General features: G+C 45.1%; 2 long non-coding RNA genes across 2 annotated transcripts; both read right to left on the reverse strand.

Moving 5' to 3' along the window:
* Nucleotides 1–3,735: 3,735 nt before the first annotated feature.
* Nucleotides 3,736–4,868, reverse strand: LOC103633272 (uncharacterized). Its single transcript, XR_556431.2, has 2 exons — nt 4,782–4,868; nt 3,736–3,962 (listed from the first exon to the last, which is right to left on the reverse strand). It is a non-coding gene; the product is annotated as an uncharacterized lncRNA (long non-coding RNA).
* Nucleotides 4,869–5,100: 232 nt separating this feature from the next.
* LOC118472993 (uncharacterized) lies at nt 5,101–5,894 on the reverse strand. The gene is made up of 3 exons (XR_004851574.1): nt 5,796–5,894; nt 5,410–5,488; nt 5,101–5,315 (listed from the first exon to the last, which is right to left on the reverse strand). It is a non-coding gene; the product is annotated as an uncharacterized lncRNA (long non-coding RNA).
* Between the last annotated feature and the right edge of the window lie 5,965 nt (nt 5,895–11,859).

Here is an 11,859-nt window from a genome sequence, read left to right on the forward strand (position 1 = left end):
AGCTTCCTTTTCCTTGCTCTAACGACTAGTGACAAAGCATGCGGACGACGCATGCTGCTGCCGCCGCCGCCGCCGCCGCCGCCGCCGCTGCCGAGCTGCGTGACATTTGGCGTTTGACTGACCTGAGGAGCGGCCGGCACAGTCGCACAAACCAACGCGTTTGATTTCTAGTATCATTCTGGACTGATTTTTCATTAATGTAACCAACTTTTCTGGAGATAAGTTTTCTGCTTTGAGATAAAAAAAAAGATATGCTATATATACTAGTCATTAAATTCAGTAGCTCATCACTGATTGTTGCAATGCAAATTTTAAATATAAATGAGTAAACATGAGATTAAGAAGGAGAACGTCGGTTTGAGCTTATTTGAACAATCGGTCAGGGATCGATCGATCTAGGTGGTGTTTGTTTGTGCTTATTTCCACCTTTTGGCCGTCAGAAGCTGATGCGAGCTGACAAACAGTTCGGTTTTCAATCCGTTTTTGTGAGAATCGTTTTGGTGAAAATTATACTAAATCAACGTGAATATATAATCAGTCGAGTCGTCGTGTTAGTAGTAATTCACCACTTTCTAGATCCTAAATCCTATAGATCTGTTTATCTTCCTTCGTATATAATCTCTACGATACTCAAATTCTCTCTACAGCTGATTCTTAGAATAGTTTGTCAGAAAAAAAAGGCTAAAACAAACAGGCCTCTAGATATCTTGCGCCATGAGCTTATTCGAACCCTGGCACCGACCATCTTGGGCCTCCCCCACATACAGGCCCTCAAGGTTCATGTCAACCGGCCAGTGAAAAGCATATGCCACACCTGCGAAACTTTAAGATCGGATAGATTACATCCGTGGGTCAAATTCTTCACATGGGTACCCGTTGGATTTCAGATTTACGGATTAAAATTGTCATTACCGAGAACCCATTGGCAGTCACCGCTCTGTCTGGATCTCGAGTTCCTATGCCCGTCTATCTGCATGGGCATGGCGCGGACGGGCCACTTTATTTACGTCACCTGCAATGCAAGCTTGCGATGAGAATCTCAAAGCCACTACCCGCCGCTACGGTGCAGCTACTTGTACGGCCAGGGCCAGCCAATACATACAAGGTCCGACGGCTGCAGCTCCGACGGTTTGCCCATCCTTCTTGACCCTTGTCGTGTTCCTTTCTTTCTGCTCCACTGCTCCAAACTTTGGGAAGAACGTACGTACGGCCAGGCCACACGGGCCACCCTAGCTAGGGAAGACATGCAGCATGTTTAAATTTGATTTTGCTCCCTTCACAAGCAAGCAAGCAATATCGGTCCCTTCTTTTTTTGGGTCCTCCAACCATGCAAAAGCTGTCGTCCCCCTAGCTTAGGATGCTTGCTACTCCGTGATATACCTTGATTAATTAGCTATCGTAATTAACCATCCAGTGTGAGCCTGACGACCATGACGTAAATAAGTGGTCTAATAAGTGATTTGACATGAGTGTGCTAGCTAGCTCCAAGGAACTGCATAATTGTCTCTCTAATGAAAAAAAAAATCCTACTACTCTGATTGATTTGGCTCCGCCACGACGTCATGCGTGCGGTCAGGGGCGGATTTACGACCGGGGCTGCCTGGCTGCAGCCCCGGTCGCGGCCCAGTAACGCGAGCAATAGGTCCATAGCGATTTTGTGCCCAGCTCTGCCTCGTGCTGCGATTTCGTGCCCACTGTCCAGCCTCGCGCGGCCGCGCCTAACCTAATCCAGCCGCCGCCTGCTAGGTCGCCAGCCGTGGAAGACTCGCGGCACCGCGCGTCCGCGCCACCGCCCAGGCGCTCACGGCCCGACGCCCGCAGCACGCAGCGGCGCAGGCACGCAGCGTTGCTTGCCTAGTCGCTGGAGGCCAAAGCTGCCGTCCGCTGAACCGGACCGCCGGATGAGCGGAGCCCACAGGACACCCCTGGCCGTAAATCCGCCCCTGGCCGCAGCGACGCTCGCCCCGCCCGCGCCTGGACCCGGAGCACCGCCGAGGCCCGGAGCACCGCGGCCACAGGCCACCGCCGTTGTCCAGCCGAGCAACCGTGAGCCGAGCAGAGCAGGGGTTTGTGATTTGAAGTTTGATTTGAATTTGATTATTTATTTGATAGTAATTTCGTGTTTAATTATAGGAATAAGATGAACATGATGTTTAATTATTGCTTGATGTTTTCGATGTGCATGGGCAGTGGCGGATCCAGGGGTTTAATTATTTTTTTTGTTTGATTTAAATTTTTTTGTTATAGTCTTAGTAGCCCCCTCTTGTATCAATCTTGGATCCGCCACTGCGTGCGGTTGTCGCCAACCGGCCTGTTGAATAATTTGCGAGAGCATCCACGGTCGACGACAATGCATGGACAATTGTTTTTTTTCCCTTGGGTTCGCGAGGACGTAACAAGCGCTAAATCATCGCCTCGTTAAGTTGGCCATGAGTGCAGTCTAAGTGATTGTTTACGTACGTAGCAGGATTCTAATCTTGTGGATGCCCTTATTAATCCGCTCGTGTTCCGATCTGCTACTATAGCTAGCGCTTGAGTACGTACCAAGACTTGGCAAACTAAACGCGCGGTCAAAGCTGATAATGCCGTTATCCCTTGTTCGCAACACAAGCTTCTAGCGCTTGCATTGGTACTTTGCACGTGCGTGTACATTATACCATCTGCGTTTGTACATTCTCTGAATTTCAAGTTTTGAGCAAACGTACAACAGTCCAGTCATATAGGCCCGTTTAACACGGCCTATATGCTAGTATAATATAATGCATGCTCACTCTAGACATGCGTATAACGATATAGTGTTGATAGAGAGATTCCAATACATTTATCTAATGTTTGGATCAGAAATAGTACGCTCTGTATATTAGGACCGAGGGAGTAGCATAAATGCAACAACACACATGATACGTGTGGGCCATTGTACTATTAAAGGAAAAGAAAAGCGCGATGTCATGATCCCCTGGCACCGGGATCGTGATCATAGAGTTTTTGATGGGCTGTGCTCTCGCTCCTCGCTGAATGAGGATCGAGGACCAGCAGATGAAAAACAGCGAGCAGTATCGATCTATCTGGGTCAGCTTGGCATTGTATTAAAAGGAAAAAAAAGAAAAGGCACCGGTGTCATAATCCCCATATGGCCCCGGGACCGCAACGATCGACCATATAGGGGTTTTGATGGGCTGTTGTGCTTCTCCTCGCTGCTGTGCTGAATGGGCGAGGACCAGCAGATGAAAAACAGCGAGCAATATATAGTATACATCTGCTGGGTCACCTTCCAGCAATAAAGGTCACTCCTTTTTTATCTGTTCAACTGTACGGCAGCATGATGCAAATGGAGCTTTTAGTTTGATCTTCCTTGAATCATACTAGATCAGGAGGCACACTTCGTGCGCCCTACAGTAACTATGGTTATGATGAGACATATCAAATTGGAATTATAATAAAATCTTAATTTGCAGTAATAATTAGACAAAGCAATATAAAATGCAAGAGAAACATAATTAAATACATGTCTAAAGAACACAGTACCACGTATGGGATCATATCATAACGATTGATCAGATAGACACAGGCATGAACATTAGACAAGATTTACCATCAAGAGACTAAATATTTCTCTCATATGTGTCCTCACAGGATCGCAAGAGCAACAGAAACACTGGGAATCCTTTTTACATGCATCAGACCCAAAAACAAAATCTGAAAGTCTTAATGCCATCACAAGATTTTTCTGCCTAACCACCTAGTGGGACTTGGGACTTAACATGGACCATAAAAGAGGCCATCCACAACGAAGTCTTTTACCAAAGAGCCATCCCTGGCTCCATGGACCACAAAAGCTTGGAGATTTTCGGGAAGTCACGGCTCAAAAGCTTGGAGATCTCCAGCATCCCAACCTTGTCCCTCCCACCAAACAAGCTTTTGAGTGTGGCATCACAGTTGATATCTGTTTTCTTGGCTTGGTTCTGCAAACCATGGAGAGTTTTTTCTTAGTTCAAGACACAAAACAGTCTCGATGCAGACAGCTATAGTAACCTGGTATTACAAGGCAACCAAGAAAATTACAGAGTACTCTCCAAACTAACAAAGCAAGGAGGCTAACAGGCCATAATATTTTATTTTACTACGACGGGTATAGGTAGCACAGAGGATTATGATTCATCAGGCGTGTTACTAATTGAATTCTTTGACAAAATCAGTTAAGTCACTCATGATAGTCATGAAGTTAGCCATCAACTACACACTGAATGGAAAAAGGAAAGCCAACACAACTACAGTTATCTCGATCCTTTGAACTGTGCAGGCAATAATTCAAATATATATATATATATATAATATAATATATATATTCTCAAACACCAATAAATAAACATCTCCGAGAAGATCGATACCTATGTAAGATTCTTTTTTCGTATACACGCAATGCACAAGCTTCCTACAATAACAGTATTCTCAAGACAAGTAATTAATAATTCAGTGAGATAATCTGTGTTTGTTCTCAGAACAACATTCTGTTCAACCTAATCAATAATTCATAATGTTTTTTATAGTTAATGTCCAAGTTAGCAAAAACAGACAGCAGTGGTAGACTAAAACTCGAATTGTGATACCATAGGGTAACACACTTTTTCTGTGGTATAAATGTGAGAGCAATTTTTTACAACACACATGGAATTCTCATAAATATATGTAGCACAGTCCACAAATGCATAAGCAATGTGATTCAACAATTGTGTGGGGCAAGTAAATCAGCAAGACAAGGTACTGAAACAAGATTAACTGACCTTAAGCTAGAAGCAAAATGACTTTCACTATCACACTTTGTTTGAGCCCATAAATTTGTTTTTCCTCATAGCAAACCTGCAAGCACGGTGAAACATGGAAGCTAAACAAGAGGACTGATACAACTGTTGTCAGAAGCATTACAACCGAAATTGAATAAACCTGAAAATATTTAGTCAGTAAAACTTGTAATGCAGCTGCGAGCAGGTGTCAGCCAGTGCGACACCGCAACCACCGGGGCGAAGGGCTGCTCGGTGATGGAGTCGCTCGAGAGCACCAGTTGCGAACAGATCATTTCTTTGCAATTCACCTGCCCGTAAGTAGAATGGGAACATTTTTAGGGTGACAAGAACAATCTCCTATTAAAGCAGATATCAAACAAAACGCACACACTTATGCTTGATAGGAAACACATTATGATTGAATGAATGCAAGTTCTTGATTTCAAATACTTTCTTATGCTCGGCAGTAGAAATCCTCGGCACACGCTGCGTCGAACCAGCAGTGGACATAATTGGGTTTTTTTATACTGCAAACTGAAAAGGGGAGGCAAGTCATCAGAAATTATAAAGGGCAGGCGAATAGAAGTTTTTTGGCACTCAAGGGAAGCGACTGAGGTGGTCATGTTACCTGGCTGCAAGGCTCATTGCCTCTAGAACGGATCCACATACCATTTGCAAGATAAATCCACCTGAAAGCGAAGCAGGACCTGAAAGGTTTGGAACTTTGGGTAAACACAAAGCCATAATAGAAGTGTAATAGCAATGTTAGATAGACGTACCAGCATAGGAGTATAATTACATTTATACAGTCCATACTGGAAAATACCATTTCACGTCTTTTCTTTAACCCATCCGATCGCACAAAAAATAATATAACCAGTCCATAATGGAGATCATTTATTCAGTTAGATGCCTAACAGAGATCTAATTACAAAGAAGAATCTACATAAACTTTAATCTTAGGAATTCAAACACCTAGTCGTTATAAAAATGGGAACAAAGACAAAACATCACCATCTAAATTCTACTTGCATGTGCAAACCTCGCAGCAGCCTCTGACTTGACATGGATTGAATCAAACTGCGCCCTCCTCTCCTACACACACAACACACATGCACCACCCACATCACCGCACATCAGCTAAACCGCCCAGCAACTGAACTAACCAAGGGCCTGATCCAAAATGCAGGAGAGAGCAACTGGTTACCTTCTCAGAGCGCTTCTTGAAAGGGAATTAGGCTTACACCTAGTCCCTAATTAATTTTGGTGGTTGAATTGCCCAACACAAATGATTGGACTAACTAGTTTGCCCAAGTGTATAGATTATACAGGTGTAAAAGGTTCACACTCAGCCAATAAAAAGACCAAGTTTTGGATTCAACAAAGGAGCAAAGTGGCAACCGAAGGCCCTCTGGTCTGGGAGCACCGGACTGTCCGGTGTACACCGGACAGTGTCGGGTGCACCACCGGACAGTGTCCGGTGCACCAGAGGACTCCAACGCAAACTCGCCACCTTCGGGAATTTCCGGAGGCACTCGCGCTATAATTCACCGGACTGTCCGGTGTACACCGGACAGTGTCCGGTGCGCCAAGGATGAGCGGCCTCAGGAACTCGCCAGCTTCGGGAGTCTCCAACGGCTAGTCCGCTATAATTCACCGGACATGTCCGGTGTGCACCGGACTGTCCGGTGCAACTCCGGAGCAACGGCTACCTCCGCGCCAACGGCTACCTGCAGAGCAATAAATGCGCGCGCAGCGCGCGCAGAAGTCAGGCGCGCCCATACTGGCACACCGGACAGCAAACAGTACATGTCCGGTGTGCACCGGACACCCAGGCGGGCCCACAAGTCAGAAGCTCCAACGGTCAGAATCCAACGACAGTGATGATGTGGCGGGGGCACCGGACATGTCCGGTGTGCACCGGACTGTCCGGTGCACCATCAAGCAGCCGGCCTCCCAACGGCCACTTTTGGTGGTTGGGGCTATAAATACCCCAACCACCCCACCATTCATTGCATCCAAGTTTCCCACTTCTCAACCACTTACAAGAGCTAGGCATTCAATTCTAGACACACCACAAGAGATCAAATCCTCTCCAATTCCACTCAAGCCTTTAGTGACTAGCGAGAGAGATTTGCCGTGTTCTTTTGAGCTCTTGCGCTTGGATCGCTTTCTTTCTTTCTCACTTGTTCTTGAGATCAAAACTCCATTGTAATCAAGGCAAGAGGCACCAATTGTGTGGTGGCCCTTGCGGGGAAGTTTTTGTTCCCGTTTGATTGAGAAGAAGAAAAGCTCACTCGGTCCGAGGGACCGTTTGAGAGAGGGAAGGGTTGAAAGAGACCCGGCCTTTGTGGCCTCCTCAACGGGGAGTAGGTTTGCGAGAACCGAACCTCGGTAAAACAAATCCGCGTGTCCCACTCTTTATTTGCTTGCGATTTGTTTTGCGCCCTCTCTCGCGGACTCGTTTATATTTCTAACGCTAACCCGGCTTGTAGTTGTGTTTATATTTGTAAATTTCAGTTTCGCCCTATTCACCCCCCTCTAGGCGACTATCAATTGGTATCAAAGCCCGGTGCTTCATTAGAGCCTAACCGCTCAAAGTGATGTCGGGAGATCACACCAAGAAGGAGATGGAGACCGGCGAAAAGCCCACTACAAGCCACGGGAGCACTTCATCGGAAGAGTCCCGCACCAAGAGGAGGGAGAAGAAGAAGAGCTCCTCCAACAAAGGGAAGGAGAAGAAATCTTCTTCTCACCACAAAGAGAAGAAGGAAAAATCTCCTTCCCACAAGCCGCATCGAAGTGAGGACAAGCCAAAGAGGATGAGGAAAGTGGTCTACTACGAGACCGACACTTCATCAACATCGACCTCCGGCTCCGATGCGCCCTCCGTAACTTCTAAACGCCAAGAGCGTAAGAAGTTTAGTAAGATCCCCCTACACTATCCTCGCATTTCTAAACATGCACCTCTACTTTCCGTCCCATTAGGCAAACCACCAACTTTTGATGGTGAAGATTATGCTAGGTGGAGTGATTTAATGCGATTTCATCTAACCTCACTCCACAAAAGTATATGGGATGTTGTTGAGTTTGGTGCACAGGTACCATCCGTAGGGGACAAGGATTATGATGAGGATGAGGTGGCCCAAATCGAGCACTTCAACTCTCAAGCGACAACAATACTCCTCGCCTCTTTAAGTAGAGAGGAGTATAACAAAGTCCAAGGGTTGAAGAGCGCCAAGGAGGTTTGGGATGTGCTCAAAACCGCGCACGAGGGAGATGAGCTCACAAAGATCACCAAGCGGGAAACGATCGAAGGGGAGCTCGGTCGGTTCCGGCTTCGCAAAGGGGAAGAGCCACAACACATGTACAACCGGCTCAAGACCCTGGTGAACCAAGTGCGCAACCTCGGGAGTATAAAGTGGGACGACCACGAGGTGGTTAAGGTTATTCTAAGATCACTTATTTTCCTTAACCCTACTGAAGTTCAATTAATTCGTGGTAATCCTAGATATACTAAAATGACCCCCGAGGAAGTTATCGGGAATTTTGTAAGTTTTGAGTGCATGATCGAAGGCTCGAGGAAGATCAACGAGCTTGATGATCCATCTACGTCCGAGGCTCAACCCGTCGCATTCAAGGCGACGGAGGACAAGAAGGAGGAGTCTACACCAAGTAGACAACCAATCGACGCCTCCAAGCTTGACAATGAGGAGATGGCGCTCGTCATCAAGAGCTTCCGCCAAATCCTCAAACAAAGGAGGGGGAAAGACTACAAGTCCCGCTCCAAGAAGGTTTGCTACAAATGTGGTAAACCCGGTCATTTTATTGCTAAATGTCCCGTATCTAGTGACAGTGACCGAGGCGACGACAAGAAGGGGAGAAGAAAGGAGAAAAAGAGATACTACAAGAAGAAGGGCGGCGATGCCCATGTTTGTCGGGAGTGGGATTCCGACGAAAGCTCAAGCGACTCCTCCGACGACGAGGACGCCGCCAACATCGCCGTCACCAAGGGACTTCTCTTCCCCAACGTCAGCCACAAGTGTCTCATGGCAAAGGACGGCAAACGGAAGAAGGTTAAATCTAACTCCTCCACTAAATATGAATCTTCTAGTGACGATAATGCTAGTGATGAGGAGGATAATTTGCGTGTTCTTTTTGCCAATCTTAACATGGAGCAAAAAGAAAAATTAAATGAATTGATTAGTGCTATTCTTGAAAAGGATGACCTTTTGGACTCCAAAGAGGATTGTCTAATTAAAGAAAACAAGAAACATGTTAAGGTTAAAAAGGCTTATGCTCTAGAAATTGAGAAATGTGAAAAACTATCTAGTGAGCTAAGCACTTGCCGTGAGATGATTGACAACCTTAGGAATGAAAATACCAGTTTAAATGCTAAGGTTGATTCACATATTTGCAATAGTTCAACTTCAAATCCTAGAGATGATAATATTGATTTATTTGCTAGGATTGATGAGTTGAATGCTTCCCTAGCTAGCCTTAAAATTGAAAATGAAAAATTGCTTGCTAAGGCTAAAGATCTTGATATTTGCAATGCTACTATTTCCGACCTTAGAACTAAGAATGACATGTTACAAGCTAAGGTTGTAGAATTAAAATCTTGCAAACCCTCTACATCTATCGTTGAGCATGTATCTATTTGCACTAGATGTAGAGATGTTAACATTGATGCTATTCATGATCATATGGCTTTAATTAAACAACAAAATGATCATATAGCAAAATTAGATGCTAAAATTGCCGAGCATAACTTGGAAAATGAAAAATTTAAATTTGCTAGAAGTATGCTCTATAATGGGAGACGCTCGGGCATCAAGGACGGCATTGGCTTTCAAAGGGGAGACAATGTCAAACTTAGTGCCCCTCCTAAAAGATTGTCCAATTTTGTTAAGGGCAAGGCTCCCATGCCTCAGGATAACGAGTGTTACATTTTATACCCTGCCGGTTATCCTGAGAGCAAAATTAGGAAAATTCATTCTAGGAAGTCTCACTCTGGACCCAATCATGCTTTTATGTATAAGGGTGAGACATCTAGTTCTAGGCAACCAACCCGTGCTAAGTTGCCTAAGAAAATTCCTATTGCATCAAATGAACATAGCATTTCATTTAAGACTTTTGATGCATCTTATGTGTTGACTAACAAATCAGGCAAAGTAGTTGCTAAATATGTTGGGGGCAAGCACAAGGGCTCCAAGACTTGTGTTTGGGTACCCAAAGTTCTTGTGTCGAATGCCAAAGGACCCAAAACCATTTGGGTACCTAAAGTCAAGAACTAAAATTGTTTTGTAGGTTTATGCATCCGGGGGCTCAAGTTGGATACTCGACAGCGGGTGCACAAACCACATGACAGGGGAGAAGAAGATGTTCTCCTCATATGAGAAAAACCAAGATCCCCAACGAGCTATCACATTCGGGGATGGAAATCAAGGTTTGGTCAAAGGTCTTGGTAAAATAGCTATATCTCCGGACCATTCTATTTCCAATGTTTTTCTTGTAGATTCATTAGATTACAATTTGCTTTTGTATCTCAATTATGCAAAATGGGCTACAACTGTCTTTTCACTGATATAGGTGTCACTGTCTTTAGAAGAAGTGATGATTCAATAGCATTTAAGGGTGTGTTAGAGGGCCAGCTATACTTAGTAGATTTTGATAGAGCTGAACTCGACACATGCTTAATTGCTAAGACTAACATGGGTTGGCTCTGGCACCGCCGACTAGCCCATGTTGGGATGAAGAATCTTCACAAGCTTCTAAAGGGAGAGCACATTTTAGGACTAACCAATGTTCATTTTGAGAAAGACAGGATCTGTAGCGCATGCCAAGCAGGAAAGCAAGTTGGTGCCCATCATCCGCATAAGAACATAATGACGACCGACAGGCCACTGGAGCTCCTACACATGGATCTATTCGGCCCGATCGCTTACATAAGCATCGGCGGGAGTAAGTACTGTCTAGTTATTGTGGATGATTATTCTCGCTTCACTTGGGTATTCTTTTTGCAGGAAAAATCTCAGACCCAAGAGACCTTAAAGGGATTCTTGAGACGAGCTCAAAACGAGTTCGGCTTAAGGATCAAGAAAATTAGAAGCGACAACGGGACGGAGTTCAAGAACTCTCAAATCGAAGGCTTCCTTGAGGAGGAGGGCATCAAGCATGAGTTCTCTTCTCCCTACACGCCACAACAAAATGGTGTAGTGGAGAGGAAGAATCGAACTCTATTGGACATGGCAAGAACCATGCTTGATGAGTACAAGACTTCGGATCGGTTTTGGGCCAAGGCGGTCAACACCGCTTGCTACGCCATCAACCGGTTATATCTTCACCGAATCCTCAAGAAGACATCATATGAACTCCTAATCGGTAAAAAGCCCAACATTTCATATTTTAGAGTCTTTGGTAGCAAATGCTTTATTCTTGTTAAAAGAGGTAGAAAATCTAAATTTGCTCCTAAGACTGTAGAAGGCTTTTTACTAGGATATGACTCAAACACAAGGGCATATAGGGTCTTTAACAAGTCCACTGGACTAGTTGAAGTCTCGTGTGACGTTGTGTTTGATGAAACTAACGGCTCTCAAGTAGAGCAAGTTGATCTTGATGAGATAGGTGATGAAGAGGCTCCATGCATCGCGCTGAGGAACATGTCCATTGGGGATGTGTGTCCTAAGGAATTCGAAGAGCCTCCAAATGCACAAGATCAACCATCCTCCTCCACGCAAGCATCTCCACCAACTCAAAATGAGGAAGAGGTTCAAGTTGATGAAGAAGAAGATCAATCAAATGAGCCACCTCAAGATGACAACATAGATCAAGGGGGAGATGCAAATGATCAAGACAAGGAGGATGAAGAGCAAAGACCGCCACACCCAAGAGTCCACCAAGCAATCCAACGAGATCACCCCGTCGACACCATCCTCGGCGACATTCATAAGGGGGTAACTACTCGATCTCGTGTTGCGCATTTCTGTGAGCATTACTCGTTTGTTTCCTCTATTGAGCCACACAGGGTAGAGGAAGCACTCCAAGATTCGGATTGGGTGGTGGCAATGCAAGAGGA

Source organism: Zea mays, chromosome 7, assembly GCF_902167145.1.
Source record: "Zea mays cultivar B73 chromosome 7, Zm-B73-REFERENCE-NAM-5.0, whole genome shotgun sequence".
NCBI lineage: Eukaryota > Viridiplantae > Streptophyta > Magnoliopsida > Poales > Poaceae > Zea > Zea mays.